Raw genomic sequence first — 18,944 nt, 5'->3', positions numbered from 1 at the left:
AAAAATGTTCTTCACGAAATGGAGAAGTCAAAAGTTCCCCTGCCTGTCTGGGTGGGTCTGAGCCCACACTGTGGCTGTCCAACCTTTTGGCTTGCCTGGGCCTCATTGAGTGAACAGGAATAGTCTTGGTCTGCATATAAACTATGTAATAATGTTAACATACATAAGTAACAAAACTTTTTTACATATATATATATATATAAATTAAAATATGAAAGCAAGCAACAAAAATGTGAAACAAGTGGGATATTTGGCCTTGCAGCATGAGCTGTGCCATGGGATGGCCATGCCTGGCCTATTCACAATACGTTTCATTCCCAGTGCGCTGAGGTATAAAAAGTGACTTTTACTCTTTTGGTTCATAGCTGGCCACTGTATTTTTAATTTATAATCCCTCTTTGCTCACAGTGGAGCCATGTGGGCCGTGCGTTTCACAACAGGAGATGTCAGGAGGAGTGTTGGTAGTCAGTAGGCTTTGAGATGAAGGTGAAGGACAGTGGGACTGTATTCAGAACTGTATTCTTGCTGCTGTAGCAAAAGAAAGCCATAATGCATTTCTAGCTGCATGCCAACTTCACCAGTCCCTTAAACTGAGTAAAACTACCTGGGGAGGAGCACAGGTATTGTGCAAATGTCTTAACAGGATAGTTCCCTTCCTTGGGGATTCCCAAGACCTCTCTTTCCACTTCCCCATTCAGTGATCATATGGGAGGTTAGTGTGGTAGGGAGGGGAAAAGAGGTCAGGAAAGGGGGGAAAAATTCACTACCCAAACCCTTACTAATGAAACTATTTGATCCTCAGAGAACACTTGAAGGGAAACTTTGTTGTATTAAGAGAGAATAAGGAGAGGCTGCCTCTGTGCTCTGGCACAGGGTAGCCTGGGTTTTCCTGAGTCATGTTTCTATTCACTGTGCTTCCTGACTCTTTTTCATCCATACTGGAGCAATTATCACGTTTGATCTTGTTCACAAGTGAGATGCAAAGAATGTGGCTGGCAGAAAATCTGACCCCTGCTTTGTTCTGGAAAAATGAGCTGGAGGGTGTAAATGCGCCGAGTGTCAAGGAAGGCAAACGATGAGAGCAGAAGGACTTTGCACAGTTCTCACTTTGTCAGGCTGCATTAAGGCCTTTAAAGAGAATTTCAGCCAATCTAAGAGGCTGTATAGTCTTGTAATTGACATAGAAAATCAGGGACCAAAAAAAAAAGGGCCACTCTGGATGTACTGAGAAGAAAAACTATTTCAGATGTGATCTGTGGTCTACATAAATGCTTTATCGGAGACTCCATCGTGACTAAGAAATAAAGTATAATGCTGAAAACAAGTAGTGGAATAGAAATGCAGTGTGAAAGTTGCTCCATCTGAGGTAGTGACAAAAGAAGATACTTTAAATATGGCCAGAGATGAGAGAAAGATGCTGTAACCCAAATAATTGCTTGGCCGTCTGGGCTGGTGTTCAGCTCATGAAACTGGAAGCCAGATGGGCAGCATTTTTCATAAGCTTGTCAAAGCAGAGGACAGCAATTTTACTGCAGAATATGAAGCGCAGTGTCTGCTAAGGAAATCAAAGGTCTGGCCTTGATAGCGTGCAGGATCTTGCAAGAGAACAGAAAAATTAAAAGGTAGGGTGCTGACACGTGGGATGAAATATAAAGTTCACCAGAAGTAGATGATAGCAGCCTAATCGGATCACTGCTAATCACTTCTCTTGCTAGTTGATAGCTTTTGTTTTCTCCAGTCACAGGCAACCCAATGAAACTGGACTTCAGGAAAGCATTTGTCAGTATTTTCAGCATCATGGATATCATAGAATGGCTTGGGTTGGAAGGGACCAACCCATCGTGATGGGTATCATTGTACAAAGTACTAGTAAGCCTTTTGCTGAGATGAGCAGGAGCCAACCAGATCCCCCCCTGTATGCAGAGCTTGGAGCTCAAGGATGGGGGACAAGGACACGGGGAGGACACAGCTGAGCAATGCAGCATGGGCATGCTGCACACAGCCCTGCTGCTGGAGGAACCAGTCCCTTCCTGTTCAGTGCAGCTGGGCCTGAAGGTCATTATAGGAATAGCTTAAATAGCAGTTGAGAGTTAAATCGTCATGACCCAGAGGAATGGGTCAAGGTCTCGTTGGAGGTTTATTGCTCTCAGCATGGCACAGGAGAAATACAGTGGGTTTGCAGCTGTGCTACATGCATTTAGAGGGGCTGAAATTGTGGCTCTATTGCTACTGCTGTTAATATGCTACTGGAAGGAAAGCGAATGTGCGTCTGCTCTTCAAAATGTTGACTGAGTCTGCTCTTCCTGCTGAAATAGCGTGTTAATGTTTGATAGCGGCTGCCCAACACCAGAAGCCTTTGAGCTGTTTATTGCTCTTGAGAGGTGTTTATATTTGTTTATTATGTGTTTGTTGTTTTGTTGTTGCTTCGCTACGTAACTAAACCTGGACCCAGCTGAGAGTTTCTGGAGCAAGGTGCAAATGATTAGAGCTCCGTTCAGAAGCGTTGCTGGCTTTAAGCAGTCTTTTCAGATGTCACCATTTCTCCTTTCAAGCAAAACCCCTCCTGATGAAGCGCAGCGCTGTGTGCTCACGCAGCTCTAAGGAGTGGTTGTGTGGTTACTCCAGAGTGAGGATTAGTCACACATTAACCACAGCTGTAAAAACACGTCTATGGGAAAATCACATCCAAACATGGAGGGCCTTTCAGTCTGCCGCTTATTACTGACAAGGTGAGTTTCTGTATCATTTTTCTTCAGCGTTGTGCAACATACATCAGAGCTGTTTACTTTGCTGTTCTGATGCATCATGGTTTTTCCTCCAGAGATCTACCTTCCCCACTTCCACACACTGTGGTCTGTTGAGGTCCTACAGGTGGAGCTGACTCAGCCAACACTTCCAAGCCAGGAGGTCTGGGGTGGGCATTCACAGTTGAAGTGCTTGGTTAGTCACACTGTTGTCTTGCTACCTGAGGCAAAGCAGGTGGTGACAAATGATGACTTATGGTTCTGTGGTTATAACAAATTCAGGCCTGTGAGGAGCAAATTCGCCCTTTCTCATAACCAAGATGGCAACTAAAGCCTGAAGCAAGTTCTCTTATTTTTTACTCCATAGAAAACTATCACCCATTACTGCTGTCCTTGCTCTCCAGACCTTCCCAGAGCTAGTAAAGCTGAAGATCTTAGTGGGGAACATGAAAGAGAACTGCATCCCCGCACAGGATCTTGTGGCTTGGCATGGCCATTCTGTGCATCAAGCTGTCTCTGACAACAGTGAGTACTGCAGTCCATGCTCCAGGGCTTCCAGTGGAGGATCCTAGATTTCCATAAACCAACCATGGATTATGTTATCCCCCTACTGCTGTTGAATCCCCTTCAAAGAAACCAGAGTTTCTTAATGGGAATTTTTCTTGTGTGGGGGGAGGGCAGAGCTGATGCGAGATACACAAACAGGAATGCTTTCTCCAAAGTTGCTTTGGGCAAAGGAAGAAAAGCAGGGCTCATGAAGAGCATGTAATTACCATGTCCTCTGCCCCACCCTTACCTTCTCAAGAGAAAATTCTCTCTTCATACAGTAGCTTGGCTTGTGAATTTACTAGTTTGCTCCAGGCCCATATCACATGGCCCACTGCAAGTCAGCAACCAACAAAGCCTCTTTCATACAAACAAGCAAGACTCCCTCAGACTCAAGCTGCTTGTTGACTACGCCAGGGATAACTGACCTTGGTGACAAGGTTGAGCAGTTTGCTGGTGTTTCTGGAAGCAAAGTCCTTGTGTATGGGGACTGAACATGGGAATCCTCAGCCAGCTTTCATGGCTACCTTCTGAGGCCATGTCACACCCTGACTCCTTCCTCAGAGAAACAATTTGGGCTGGAATCTGCTGTTTGCTGGGTCTGTGTTTCTTGTACTTCACCCTTGAAAACAGTTGCTCACAAATGTGCATACTGAATAATGATTGTGAAATGGGAGAAACCTTTATCTGGTAAGAGAGGGCTTATAAAAATCTGCTAAAGAGACATGGTCACATTTTCCTTTGCACTGAATGTCTGATTGCAGCTCTATGTATTCCATTGGGAAAATCACAGGTAGTGTATTTATGTTGACTGAAAATGGAGTTGCAAATATTTAGAAAAAAATCTGTGGCATTACAGATGCAAGAATCCAGTTTTCTAATGCTGAAAGGACACCATGAAAGTCATTGACCATGTTTTAACTCGAAAAGCAAAAATGATGAGATGTCTCCGCTTAAATAAACAGTACTTGCTGCACACTCAGCAAGTTCTGCTGATGATATAAGCTGGGAGGGGTGGCTAAGACACCATGGGTTTGTGCTGCCAGTGAGGACAGGCTGGAGATGTGGAGGGGAAGGAAGTTTCAGAAGTTCAACAAGGGGAAGTGCGAAGGTGAGGGTTAACCTCATCAAGCTACTAACTAATTCAGGAAGAAGAACTCTTGATCTGAACCTCACTCTGGCATTGCTTATCTCTGTTCTTCAGCTCTGCCGCCTCTTTGCCTAGCTGGATGCTCAGTGGTAGTGCAGGTAATAAAGAACTAATAGATGCCTTACTGATGTATCTATATGGTGGTACTTGGGCTTTGCACGAGCACCTAACTGATCTGGTAGTGTACAAAAATGGAATAGAATTGGTTTCATTCTGCATTTGCTGTATTAGTTTGATAAGACTTAACGTTTTCACTAACCAAAATTTTTCCTAGCTCTGAATATATGCTGAACATATCTGTTAAGCAAAAGAGTCCAATTTATTGTACAATTATTCTTCAGAATTATACCATATTTGATCCAGCTTTCTGTAGAATCTTGTAAGTCTTCCTCGGGTAGCAAGAAAGATCATATATATATGTAAACAAAAAGGTTAAAATGTTCTTGTTACGTAAAACATCTTTTTGTTCTCAAATCTGATATTTTAATCATAGAATCATAGAATTACCCAGGTTGGAATAGACCTTGAAGATCATCAAGTCCAACCACAGCCTAACCATAGTGCCCTATGTATAGTGTAGTACCCTATTTTAATTTTGTACATCCATTTCTTTCCAGTCTTCTCTTACTACTTCCATCTCTTGTCCTATTCTTCACAGATCATTTTTACCATGTTTTTTTGAGGAGGAGCATTCAGCCCTTAGTACAAAGCACTTGGACTGTTAAAAGATTGAGCACACCATGCAAACATCTGGGAATCTTGGCAGCAAGGCACTGTTTTGAATAGCCAACTAGTTGGCCAAGTCCTTGACAGGGGATTGCTTGGAGAACATGTCCTTGAAAATTTGTTGGAAAAGAAACCTGAGATCTAGAGGGTGAAAATGGGAGAAATGTCATTTCAAACAAAGAAATACTCATGCGGACATGTAAACATGCATATCTATGAGTGCACATATGTCAGTGTGCAACAGCTCCAGTATTCTGCTCTGCAGATACGTTTCAGATGTCAAGGAGCCTTTTGCCATGACGCTGTTCAATTTTGAAGTGAAATTCTGAGCCAAAGCTCTTTGTCCAATCTTTAGAACCTTCAAGGTGGAAGTGGTATTGCTCTATTAAGAGGAATTTCAGACGGGATCTCCTGGGACGAAGTCCTTAGAGATGAAGGAGTGGAACAAAGCTCGTTACTCTTTAAGGATGTTTTTATGAGAATGCAAGAGTTCTCCATCCCTCAGAATAAGAAAGCAGGCAAGAGAAGCAGGAAACCAGCATGGCCTGGCAAGGGTCTGCTGGTCAGACTGAGGGAAAAGAAGGGCAGGTACAGGCAGTGGAAGTAAGGACATGTCACCTCAGAAGAATACAGGGATGCTGTCCAGACTTGCAGAGATGGGATTAGGAAAGACAAGACACAGATGAAGCTGAACTTGAAGGATGTTAAAAACAAGAAGGTACAGGTACATATGTCAGAAAAGACAGGCCAAAGAGAGTGTATCTCCTTTGCTAAATGAGAAAGGAGAACTGGCTGCAACAGATATGGAGAAGGCTGATGTACTCAGTGAGGTCTTTGCCTCAGTCTTCACTGGCAGCCAGGATTCCCACATCTCTGAACCTGAATTTCTGGGTGGGAACTGAGGGAGCAAACTCCCCAACCAATATAAGGGTGGAGCAAATTAGAAATCAGCTCATGAGACTGAATGTGTACAAGTCCATGGGGGCAGATGTCATGTATCCCAGGGTCCTGAGGGAGCTGGCTGATGCCACTGCCAAGCTGCTCTCCATCCTATTTGAAGAGTCATGGCTGTCAGGTGAAGTCCCTTGTCTTGCAGTGTCCCTTGCGATGTGCCTTGCATTTAAGAGATATCTCAATGTATTCTTTGTTCACATGAGAAAACTCCCTTTATCACTGTAACAATAATTGTTGGATAGACCGATCAGATTAAAAGAACCAAATAAGTCCTGCTGACTTCACAGGTTGAAAGGGTTTCATTCAGTCCACAGAATCTGGCTAAACAAAATTATCATGTAGGTTGGTTAAAAATGCTTAGCAGGAGATAGATATTATGTGACCTGAGTGCCTTTAATTAGACAAAGCAACACATTTAGTTACCAGCTCTTTATTATCCATGAGGTATACCACCTCTGCACATCTCATCCTCAACTTACTGCACAAAGTAGTTGAGTTTGGAGGAAGATCTTCTCCCTGTTGTTTTGCCCTGGGCCATCTCACTCCCCTAAAACAAGGTTGCTTTCATGTACTTAGCAGCTGTTTTGAACAGCAAGTCCAATGGATGGTGAAATATTAACCAGCTGCCCACTGCCCCCTTTATTAACAAAGGATAGTTGGATCAGTCATTAACCCTTCAGCCTGATATTTGAAGCCTTGGGCTTAACATTCTGAGGGTGGGGCCTAGCCATGCTCAAGTGAGGGTTGTGAGACTGATCCTTGATGTTCAATCACTGCACCACTGCCACAGCTGGTGGCCAGCTCCAAGAAAGAAAGAGGAAACTGAAGAGCTGTGTGATTTCATGAGAAGTATCATAAATCAGTGAGATTACCCTTTGTACATCGGATACTGCATTTTGCTGGTGCTTTAAATGTCTAGAAGTGCACGGCCCTGTTTTCTCTTGGAGGAACTTCAAGCATGTTACGAGCTGACTTTCAGGCCCTTCAGAAATTCCTCAGAAAGAGGAATTCACAGAACAGATTGCTGCGGTCCTGTCCCTTGCCTTGCAAATTGCTTAAATGGTTGCACTGAGATTATCTTCCCTAGCATGTGTGGAAGTATGCAGTACAACAAATCTGATCTGAAGTAAGTTTGAATAGAACAGGCAGTTTGCTTATGGCACCTGGTCAAATGAAATTAGTCATGTCCGACACCCTGAGGTCTGGAAATGCTCACAAACAAAACTAACAGAAGGAAAACACACAGCGACTCAATGCAGATTTAAAGATTTAAAGACAGATTTTAAGCCCCTGACCACTTGTTTGTTAATTGGTTTCCAGCAGAGAATAATGACAGCACAGCCTTCCCTCCCAGCACAGCCTCATCTGCCTGTTCAAAGCACAGTGAATTTGTCCTAAGGTACAGCCACCATTTTCTCCACACAGTAAAAGAACAGCCCTTTAAATGTGTAAAATTTTAAATGGACCAGAACTTAAAATGCAATTTAATTTAAATACGCATTCAATCCAACAGCCTAATCATTGAGCATCTTGAAAGAGCCTTAGGGCTCATTTAACCAGGAGTTTTTACAGGTCGTCTAACTAATAGCAGTCTTCAAGGCATTAAACAATTTTAATGGAGTCTGAGATCTGTAAAGGTGTTCATTAACACGGTTCAGACAGATATCTCTATCAGGCAGTAGTGGGACCAATCCATTCTAGATCTCATGGTGATGGCACAGATTGCACCCTTGGTGTTTGTTCATGATACCAAATTGGGTGGAGTGGCAAATAAACTGGAGGGCTGTGCTGCCATTCAGAGAGATCTGGACAGGCTGAGAACTGGACAGAAAATAACATCATGAAGTTCCACAAGAGCAAGTGTAGAGACTTGCACCTGGGGAGGAATAATTGCATGCATCAGTACAGGTAAGGAGCTGACCTGCTGCAGTGGAGCTCTGCAGAGGACTTGGGTGTTTTGGTGTAGGGAAACTGTTATGGCACAACCTGAACTGATGATTGAGCACTTGGTGAAGGGGTGGCCAGCCCAGGAAGCAGAGGTGCAAGCAGTTCACCTCTGCTTCCCATGTAACTCCATCCCTCCCTGGGCTCATTCAAGGGCTATCCTCTGGAAGGAGAATGTTTATTGGGTGAAGGTCACTTCCTGAGAAGGGGTGTGTTATAGCTAGAGACCTGTAGAGCTAGTTGTGTGTGTTAAATTTTTTCTTATATGTGATTATTGATATTTCTAGGAGTACCATCTGCAGTACTGCATCCAAGCCTGGGGCCCCCTGTCCAAGAAGGATGTGGAGCTCTTGGAGCAGGTTCAGAAGAGGGCCACTAAGATGATCAGAGGGCTGGAGCACCTCTACTATGAGGGAAGGTTGAAGGAATCGGGATTGTTTAACTTGGAGAAGAGAAGGCTCTGTGGAGACCTCATTGTGGCCTTCCAGTACTTGAAGCCAGCCTAGAAGCAGGAGGGGGAATGGCTGTTTACAAAGGCAGACAAGGGACTCGAGTGAGCCCAGCAAAGGACTATGAAGATGATTAAGGGCCTGGAACATCTGTAATGCAAAGAGAGGTTGGGAGAATTGTGCTTGTCCAGCCTGGAGAAGACTGAGAGAGGCACTTATGAATGTAGCCTAGATGATCCCAAGTGGTTCCTTCCAACCTCAACCATTCTGTGACTTTTATTTTTTCTGATGAATCAGAGGAAGGCTGGGAAAAAAACAAAAACTGCTGAGGGGGCAGGAGAGCAACCTCACACCAGCAGCCACTGTGCCCACTACCATTTCCCGTCTGTCTGTCCTGCGGTTGTTGTGCAGTGTGAGGCTTTTGAAGTCCAGAGAGTTCAGACCGAGTCAGTCTGTGCTACACAGGTTCTCATGTTCATGTTATTCTTGCATGGTTCTGCTTATCCAAGGATGTGGAAGGCCAAAAGGTTGTCCTAAGTCCTTAAGGAGCAAGAATTCTGGAGAAATGTAATACCAATTCCAAATGTCTTAATCACTAAAACCTGTGCCTTTGTCCTGTCCTCTGTCTTTGGGAACATGCTTGGCTGATGGAGTCACATGTATGCCTACCTTCACTGCTTCTTCTGGACAATGCATCTGGGGGAAGAGCAAGCTGGACTCCGTGCAAAATAGGTTGGTTTATTTTTTGACACAAATTCCAGCTGCATTGATTTGCAGGACAACTGCAAGCATTTCCATGATTCTAGTATGGTTTAACAGCACTGTCACATTGTCACTGCATATACTTGTTATGTACAGGAGCACTTCAGGATGCCCTCCTACGCTGACAGAGATTAGAAATACGGTGAAGTGGATTAAATGAACATGATTGAGAAATACTTCCGCCCTAGGAAATATATACTGACTGATATGGTAACCTTGTGTTGATGAGCCAGGTAGCATAACCACACAAAACCTTGCATTCATATGGCCAGCTCAGAAACATTTGTGGGTAGCAGTTGCAAAGTTCTCTATTTCCCATGAATTTCATAGCAATAGGAAAAGTAAACAGGCTCCGTTCGTACCTATACTGATGGAAGGCTGCAGTCTTAGTATAGCCCCTATTAGATGACTGAATAGGGATAGAGCTTTGTATGTTGAAAAAGACCAGTTAAACTCACTGTCAACTCTCAGAATACTTCTAACACAGACAGGAATCTTGTAAGGATGAGATAAAAAGAGCAGATTGATGAGATTCAAGTGTCTCCAACCAGTACTGCTTGTCTCACAGCTCTACCACATTGCAGGACAGGGGCTGTGCTTCTGTGCTGTTTGCAATGGAGACACGGTCTCTGCTCACACTGGGCAGGGTGCATGGCTGTTTGTGGCAGGCTGCAGCAGCCTGCAGAGCTCAGCCCAAAGCCTCTGGCTGCTTTCTGACCACACACATGGTGAGGAACACAGGGGATGCTCGTACTGGGACTCTTGGCAAGCCCACATGGGGAGATGAGGGGCAGCTTCTCTTTCAGCTCATTTGGCAGATGTGATAGCTCCTATTCTAGCTAATACATAAGATATCTAAACCTGATTTTTTGGGGCTGAAGTCCTGATTTTCTACACTTCAAGCTAGTGTGGCCAAGTGGGAGAGAACTCTATTTTTGTTCTGCACATGCAGAGCCCTATATTAAACACTTGGAAGTCAATGCCATATACTGTCAATTACATGAGCTGTAATCTGGCTCTTTATTGTTTTTCCCTATTGAATTTCTCTAAGACCTGCTTCTGCAACCAGATTGTAATCCATTAAGTATAATTATATATGTTCAGTAAGGCTTTTTTGGGGTGAATTATGCAAAGCAAGAGCAGATTATGTGATCTCGTGGTTGGCAGCCATGTCCATAGAGTTTGATTTCAAGCCATTCTATGATAGATAGTGCATCTCCAAGCTGTCAGCCCTTATGAAGCCCAAAGAGTGGTTATAGCTGAGAACTAAGTGTTGAGGTGTGCTCAGCACTCCAAGTGCCTGTTACCTGTTTTGGGAGTAATGGAACTTGTTAATTGCTTTCCAGGCTACAGATGGATAAATCCAGTGGAAAAGATTTTGGGCAGAACAGTGTATCATTTCTGCTTTTCTAAGTGCCTCCTGAGAGCCAGACACATCAGGAACCTGCCCATGAACTTTGGTTGTGTGAGCCTGCCTACAAAAGCTAACCAATGTCACCTGCCTACACCCCTATTCATATCAAGGCTGAAGCTGTCTGACTCATGGTGGTTTTTAGTGGAGAATCAACAGCAAAATAATGGTCTCTCTAGGCTTTGTTTCTTCCTAATGTTTTATCGAGATCATCTTGTCCTGTGGGAGAAACTGTCCTGGTCCTTGACCATTGGAGGATGCTAACAAAATCACACATGAAGGATTAAAATACATAAAACAGTTTTGTGGGCTAAAAGCATCAGTGGCTGTGCAGGTGTTAAATTTCAGGATTATTTATACTTGGTTGGGTTTTCCTAGACCTTGTACTCTGAGTGTGCACCTCCACCCCCTCAAGTGCACAAGTGGAAAATTAACGAGCTAACTTTTCATGTAAATAAATGAGAAATCTCAACTTTTTTTTCCATCTGTGCTCCTGAGAACATATATTACAAGCATCTGAACGTTGTTTCTGCTCAGTGAACACCACAGGCTGGGGACTGTTCCCTGTGCTTTTCACAAAGAGGCAGCACAGCTCAGCCATATGGATGGGAGCTGCGCTGCCCGCTGTGCCTCAGGGCCAGCACATGGTCCCTGGCCTGGTTTATTTATTAATAGAGACTAAAGAGATAATCCAAAACCGGAGGCAATCTGTTAAGTGATTTAAAAATTGAAGTCATTTGAAAATGTGAAATTAGGCACTTAAAAAATATAAAGTGTGAATTATTTCCATTGACTAGACATGGCTTGCGTTCTGGGCCTACTCCTCTGCCTTTCTGTCTTCTGCAACAAATGCAAGCCCAATCTTTCCAGCACGGTTGTTCAGGATTGCTTTCACTAAATTCAATTAAAGCATCTTTCAGCAACTGGAGGCTTTTTTTCCCCGGTGTGAGCAACTACAAAAAGATGTGCTGTCAGTCTGTCGTGTGCCAGCAGATAGGCGTTTAGCAGGTGGGAAGGCTGAGAACATCAGAAAAGGTGTGACAAAAAGCCTGAGGGATGAGGCATAAACCCAGGCGATTTTACTGTGGTAGTGAGAAGGAAAGAAAGTCCTTTCCTCACTTTTTCACGTTTTTGGCCTTTCACAGCAGCCACTTGAAGCAGGCACTGTGGTCGCTGCCAGGCCATTTGCCCAGTTGCTTCCAGTTGGTGGGACTGACTGCCAACAACCATCCAGCCCTGGAAACATTTTGTTCCTGGGAAGCTGCAAAACCTGCTAAAGGAGATGGGTAGGTACCTGAGCCTCAGTCAGCCCGGGAGCTTCCTTAAAAGGCTTTTGGAGGCAATCCACGAGTGGAATAATGTGAGATTTTGCAAACCACTCACCTCCAGCTCTTAGTCTGCTCCTGTTAAAGTCACTGTAGAGTTTTTACTGAGGGTATGGCAGTGTCTGACAGTGACTACACCCAAGCTTTATGGGCATTGAGGTGCTATGGCAAGTCAGCCCAGATGCTGTCATGGCCTGGAGCAGTGTTCCGGCTCCCCAAGGGCTCCTCACCTCTGTGCTCAAAGGCAGAGCAGAGAGCAAGTCCTGCTCCTGCTTTCATCTGGTGCACCAAACACCATTCAGAAATGGCATCTGGTGTCAAAATGGGAAGTAATGAGCTATGTGAGGAACACTGCATCCATTGCCAGCCTACTGTTTGTCTGCGGCACCAGGATGAGCTACTAAGGAATTTGCCCAGTGATTTTCTCTTAGCACAGGTTTACACGGAGATTTATTTATTTATTTTTATGACCTCAGAGAGTAAAGAGTGCTAGGTGCATAGCTCATGGCATTATGTCAGTGCGTATACCGCAGTATTTTATATAGCACATAACAGATTATGGAGGATGCTGTAGGACTTCCAGGCTCCCATCTCATTTTCACAACAGGAGGCCTCCACCTTGCTGCTGTATGGCTTCTAGCTGTGTCAAAAGACTGAAATACCATTAGAAATACTATTAAGAAATAACATCTATTGCTGAGTTGCAGCCAAGTCTTGACATGAGAGGTCAAACAGCAGCAGTGTACAATCAGGCTCCTAGCAGTCCAGGAGAAGTGACCAATATCTAATTTACCTGTACCTGCAGAAGACTGGAGCTGCATGCAAAGGACCCATCAGAGCTATCTGAAATAGATATTACTTTCACATATATTCTATACACTCTTCTTACTTTTAAAATGTTTTAATCTATTAGTATACACATTTTATGAAGGAAGTTGTATCATAGCCAATTAGTAAAGATGCTACAATTGATACAATCTGTTAGGTTCAGGTGATGTTTGAGCCTTGGAAAACGATCATCAAATGTTGGCCTGCTCTTACTCCTTTCAGCTTCAGTGGAAACATGACTGGCATCAATATAGTCATGTGTAATACGTTTCATTGATAAAAGTGTTCTGTTCAAAGTCCCTTCTTTATTTGTGGACAGAAATTTGGTATATTTGTTGTTTGTTTAGCTGAAAAGCAGTAAAGTCTGAGAGTGACTCATGAATGGAAGTTAAATACATTACAATAGGCAATAATGCAATCTGAAAGGTCAGGTAAATAGAACCCCCTGAAGGGAAATTTGCTTTATTTGTTCTATGGAAGATCAGCTGAACTTTGTGGCTATCAGTCATGAACCTAACAAGTTCCGGCTAGTTCCTGTGATTTAGGAACTTTCCACCCTCCGATTTTGGTGCTTTGAAGCTAACTGGGAGAATTTCATTTCAGGTTTGACTTTATCTGGATTCTATCATAATCTCCTAAGAAAGAGCTTTTATTTCAGTGTGATGTGCTTTTAGACTTCTTTTTTTCCACTGAAAAATCACGTGATGGAAGTGCAGCTCCCAGGTATTACTTCTCAAAGCCGCGCTGAACTTGGCATCTGCCCTGACATGCATAGGCCACTCCATGCATTGAACAACAGTCGTTAATGACTCCTCATTAGTCAACAACTAAAACAGGAGTGTTTCAATGTTTGCTAAAAGAATTCTTGCTTCTTTTGATTTACTATTGACTTTCCTCATCTTTTAAATTTTATATTTTATAACTGACTTCTTTTAGGAAAAGCAATCACACACCCATCCCCCTCTTTTTACTTTCGTAGGTTTTTATGCCTGTCCCTTTGCAAACATCCTCTGCAGGGAGGAACAGTAGCAGCAAGTAGATTCCTGCACTGCACAGCCTCATTTTGGTTTTTGTTCTTTGTCCCAACCAGAATGTACCTGTGAGTGTTTGTTTTCCTGCGTGTGCTGTGGTAATGTGTGTGTTTATTCAGGTCGTGGTATGCTGTGAAAACAGCTGTGATAACCACAGAACAAGTTCCAAAAGGCTTTTTTTCTTTTCCTTTTAGAACCATGGAATTATTAGGGTTGGAAACAACCTCCAGTATCATCTAGTCCTACCATCAAACCCATCACTTCTGTACCCACTCATAAAATCACAGAATCATTAAGGTTGGAAAAGACATCTAAAATCATCAGATCCAACCATCAGTCCATCCTCACCATGCCTGCTAGGATGTGTCATAAGATGGTGCTGTTCAGTGCCAAAAACGGAGCCCCAGGTGGGGCTCGCTGGGATCCCTAACGCCCAATAGGCAGAGGCCCCTGCCACATCTAACCAACCTATAAATCACTGGTCTTTGTGGTAGAACACAGCAATGCATGTTGTCATCTGTGGCATTTTGGGTGTCAGTTTTGCAATCCAATTTTAATCAAATTATTAAAAAAAACACATATAATTTGGAAGGGAGTTCTGGAACCATCAAGCACAACCTCTGCTCAGAGCGGAACCAGCTTCAAAGTTAGGTGAGGTTGTCCAAGGCGTTCTTCCATCCTTATCAGTTGGCCTAATAAAAGATCAGCATGCCCCACAAAACTTGCCCCAGTTACCCACTTTCACATCAGCTTTTGGAAAATCCTTAAGGATGGAGACTCCAAAACATCTCCCTGCTTGGGTTTTAATGTGTGGTTTTTCCTTTACGTTATTCTCGGTGTGCCTTCACGGAAGCACGCTGCATGGCTCTCTGTTGACGCTGCATAAAGGTGACGCATGGGAAACACAAGGAGGTGTGATGACAGGCTGAGATAAGCGGGAAGATCAGGAGGCACCTGAGTGCCTCACCCTGCAGCAGGCGGGCGATGATGTTTTGCAGGAGAGAGGACTACGTCTGCTTTTCCTCGCTGCTGAGCAAGGCTAGATCTAGATCTTATCTGAAAGCAGACTGTATTGCTTCAATGACAGGCACAATCCCTGGGCTGCGAACGTAGTCATAAAAGGAGTTTATTTCTTTGAATGTTGAGAATCAAGAGGGAAAGAAGTGAACTCTGCTGCTGTACAGTAATTTAATACTGGAGATAATCTCACTATACTGATGATAAATAATGCATATTTAAGTGGCTTTATGACAGCAGAATGAAAAACAAAACAAAACAAACACCGAACACCTGGATGCAAAAGCAGCTCTGTAGTTTTTTATCATGACTGAAACAAGTAGAGATCTATGTTTAATTATTTTATGCAGAACAGAACGGTGTCAGCTGGAAAGGCTGAGCAAAGGCCATTCAACCATATAGCCAGATGGAGCATTTACCTGAGGGCAAGAGGACAGAGGTTCAGTTCAACAGGGACATTTTCCTGTGAAATGAAGTTTCCCCGTCCCTTTGGTTCAGTTCTCTCACTGCTATGCAAGAAAGCTTGGGAAATAATGGGAAACAGCTTCATCCTCATCATTCTCATTAAGTGGGCACCTCCAGTCCCTATATGCATATATATAGAAATGTTTTTACATGCATTTTTCTTTCTATATATATGCATATATATGCTTTTTAACTAGACTTCACAGCCTCCCTTTCACAGGGCTGCATCAAGGGTTACTTTGGAAATAATCTTGATATCTTTCACGATAACAAAACTTTCCATTTGTTCCCAGATTCCAGTTCACAGTAAACACTTCTTGCAGTCTGTGAGCTCTCTGAGCACCTTTCAGTACTTAAAGTACATATCAGCCACTGTAAGCTATCCTTAAATATCATGTGCAAATGTTTACATTCATGGAAACTAAGCTTCTGCTGCTTCTTTTTTTCTACCTTGCTCTCATAGTTACTGGATTCTTATGCACTTACTGAGAGTGCATATAATCATCAACAGTTTTATCATGAACTCATAGCTAGAAACCCCACAGTAAATGCTTCCCTGACCTGTACCTGCTCTCTGTACTGTGGAACTACCTGGGAAAGCTCAGCCCACCTGCCCAAGGTGGGCAGGACATTGGTGGTTATTCATCGTGTAGGGAGCAGCCTCAGCGGGCAGCTTTCTTAATGAAGTAATCCAGAAGTGAAAGGGTAATGTTTACCAAACCTGTTTCAAAACGGCTGATTAATCAAATAAATGGGTGTTTATTGAGGCTGTTGCTAGGTACTTACTGTTGTTATAATTGCATGACTCAACCAAGCCAGACAAAGAGTTCTACTGTTGCTCTAACGCACCAACCCGCTGCAAAGTTTGGACCAGAGCAAGGCAGGAACTGCACTTTCTTCTTTTTTTTTCATGAAACCAATCAGTTGCTTTAAAACACATCATCCACTTTTACAGTGAGCTTCAGTTTGCCCTTCTTCCATTAAACGAGACACAAACTTACTCCTTCTTGTGGAATCACTTCATTCCAGCACAGTAGCAATGGGCTTCATTACTGACATGAAAATCCACCTTTCTTTCATTTCTTTTCTCTACTATGGTCATAGAATCATAGAATGGTTTGGGTTGAAAGGGACTTTTAAGATCATGTAGTTCCAACCCCCTGCTATAGGCAGGGGCACCTCTCTCTAGACCAGGTTGCTCACAGCCCCATTCCACCTGGCATGGAATGCTTGCAGGCAGGAGGGTATTCACAACCTCTCTGGGCAATAGAATCACTGAGATTGCAAAAGACCACTAAGATCATCTGACCCAACTGTCCAGCTACCACCATTATTGCCTGCTAACCACATTCCTCACTGCCACATTTCCACATTTCTTCAACACCTCCGGGGACAGTGACTCCCCCACCCGCCGGGCAGCCTGTGTCAATGCCTCACTGCTCTTGCAGTGAGGTTATTCTTAATAACCAACCTGAACCTCCCCTGGAGCAACTTGGGGCCATTCCCTCTCATCCTGTCAGTGATGTCATAATATTCATCCCATTGTCTATTAAGCATCTACATAAACTGCAAGCTCTCAGCCATGCAGAGCACTTGTTTGGTAAATAATTGGGGGGCTGGCAATCTTTTATTAGACTGACTGATAAAGCAGAGAGGCTTTCAGGCATACAAACTCAACTCACACTTCTTGCTTGGCAGCCTGTCTGCTTTTCTAACTGGATGTGGGTTTTTTTCCCCATTAAAACCTGTTACCGACCCCTGAAATTAGTGCTGCACATATTTTGACCTCCCACAGACGCTAAGACAACGCTCCCAATAAACAGCAAACAATAGCAGATGAGGTAGGCTGTTAGGGAAGATTCTGTGATAGAGAATACACCAGTCAGCTCAAGCCTCATATTTTTCTGCTAAAAACAAAAGGAAGAGTTTTGAAGAGACAGGTACTAATGAGGATAATTATAGAAAATTCTCCTTGCTTCTCGCGCAGAGCCTGGTGTTCAGAGGTTCTATCTGTAGATCTGGGGAACATTAAGGCCACAAGCCTACCCGCTAGTTAAGCTCCCTCTCACTGTTTGTTTTTTATTGTTTTAATGTAATTGCCTTTTTTTCCCCTCTGTTCCAAAATTGCACATCCATGCTCTGCTGCTGGTAGTTTGCGTAACTGAGAGATATGGGCTACTGGAAAGCATAGGGGTGTATTTACTTCAAATGTACTTTCCAGTCCATCAGTCTCCAGTTGAACCAGTCCAAATTTAAGAGCAGCCCTGTCAGAAGAGTGTTGGCAGTAGGTTTTCAATGGGGGACCCAGCAGTAGAGTATGGTGATCCATATTCTCTAGTAGCTTTCAGGTGGGTTTTTTTTTTTTGTTTTTGTTTGGTTTTTTTAATTATTATTCTTTTCCCATCTTTAACAAATTGAATTGCACTGTAATGAAACAGCATTTCACAGCCTGGAAATGCCCAACAATTATTCAGAACATTTAACCACCACTTTATTACGGTAACGTACAGCTATAAGGAGCAGAGCAAAGCCAACTGTAAAAAAATGTAGGGCTGACAAAGCAAGGTCTGTGCTGGGCTTTGAACCGGGAAGCTTCTTTGTTTGAACTGCTCACACTTGCATTTGATTTCTTGAATTAATGTTTGACCTGTAACTGGCAATGTGTGTTCACTGAAGGCTGAGGATGATCCCGCTGCTAATTTAGCAGTGCTGTAGTCCCGGACAGGTTACTGAAAAGAAAACACGAATGCCTCAGTTGTCTTTTTGCTTCTAGTGTTTCTGATCATGAATCATTTCATGTATGTGAGTCTGAGGCCAGCATCCCAGATATGGTGCAGTATTAATGGATCTGTGGATATCTGGAATGAAACAACTGTGCAGATATCATTGGAACGAGCCACTGAACAGAGGTAGTTCATGAGTGATTGTTGAGTGCTAAAGGAAAGAAAGCGAAGGGCGGAAACAGCCTCTCATATTCTGCACGTGGCCCAGGGAGGAACAAATTATCATAGAATTATATAATGGCTTAGTTTGGAAGGGACTAGGAAGATCACCTCGCTCTGAGCCCCCTGCTACTGACAGTGTTACCAGCCACTGGGCTGGGTTGCATGGATCCCATCCCCAGTGATGATGTGACCCTGACCCTCACTGGCCGCCCTCTCCAACCTCTAGGCTGTAACCTCAAATCATCACACGGGTCATACTGAGAGCTGGCATTTGTCCATGGAAAGCTCCCATTAGGAATGGATCCCAGAGAGCAGCGAGGCATGAAGCAGGGTGGGAAAATGAGAAGTAGGGCAGGATCCAAGGTTTAGTATTGATCTGATTTTCTCCAGAGGGCAGAAGGACTTTTCAAGCCAACAGCTCTCTCAGGGACTCTTCTGCAGGCCTATGCAAAGTGGCCACCATAGGAAAACATAGGAGGCCTCCCTCCCTCCCTCCCTCCCTCCCTCCCTCCCTCCCTCCCTCCCTCCCTCCCTCCCTCCCTCCCTCCCTCCCTCCCTTCCTTCCTTCCTTCCTTCCTTCCTTCCTTCCTTCCTTCCTTCCTTCCTTCCTTCCTTCCTTCCTTCCTTCCTTCCTTCCTTCCTTCCTT

General features: G+C 43.7%; 2 long non-coding RNA genes across 6 annotated transcripts in view; one reads left to right on the top strand and one right to left on the bottom strand.

Annotated features, from left to right (window-relative positions):
• LOC107312254 (uncharacterized) overlaps positions 1-18,944 on the bottom strand; it is a 72,221-nt gene that overhangs the window by 4,807 nt on the left and 48,470 nt on the right. For 3 of the 5 annotated variants that reach the window (XR_014944283.1, XR_014944284.1, XR_014944285.1), the window contains one exon: positions 12,897-18,081. The exons of 1 other annotated variant lie outside the window; for it this stretch is intronic. This is a non-coding gene — a long non-coding RNA (uncharacterized LOC107312254). Of the gene's footprint in view, positions 1-12,896; positions 18,082-18,944 lie in introns of those variants that run through there. One more of the 5 variants, XR_014944286.1, reaches the window with a different exon arrangement.
• On the top strand, positions 1,655-11,158 carry LOC146761580 (uncharacterized). Its single transcript, XR_014944282.1, has 3 exons — positions 1,655-2,729; positions 3,112-3,269; positions 8,352-11,158. It is a non-coding gene; the product is annotated as an uncharacterized LOC146761580 (long non-coding RNA).

The sequence above is a fragment of the Coturnix japonica genome, chromosome 3 (assembly GCF_054131305.1).
Source record: "Coturnix japonica strain WE chromosome 3, WE-NBRP24, whole genome shotgun sequence".
Classification (NCBI taxonomy): Eukaryota; Metazoa; Chordata; class Aves; order Galliformes; family Phasianidae; genus Coturnix; species Coturnix japonica.
This window is presented reverse-complemented; position numbering and strand designations above follow the sequence as displayed.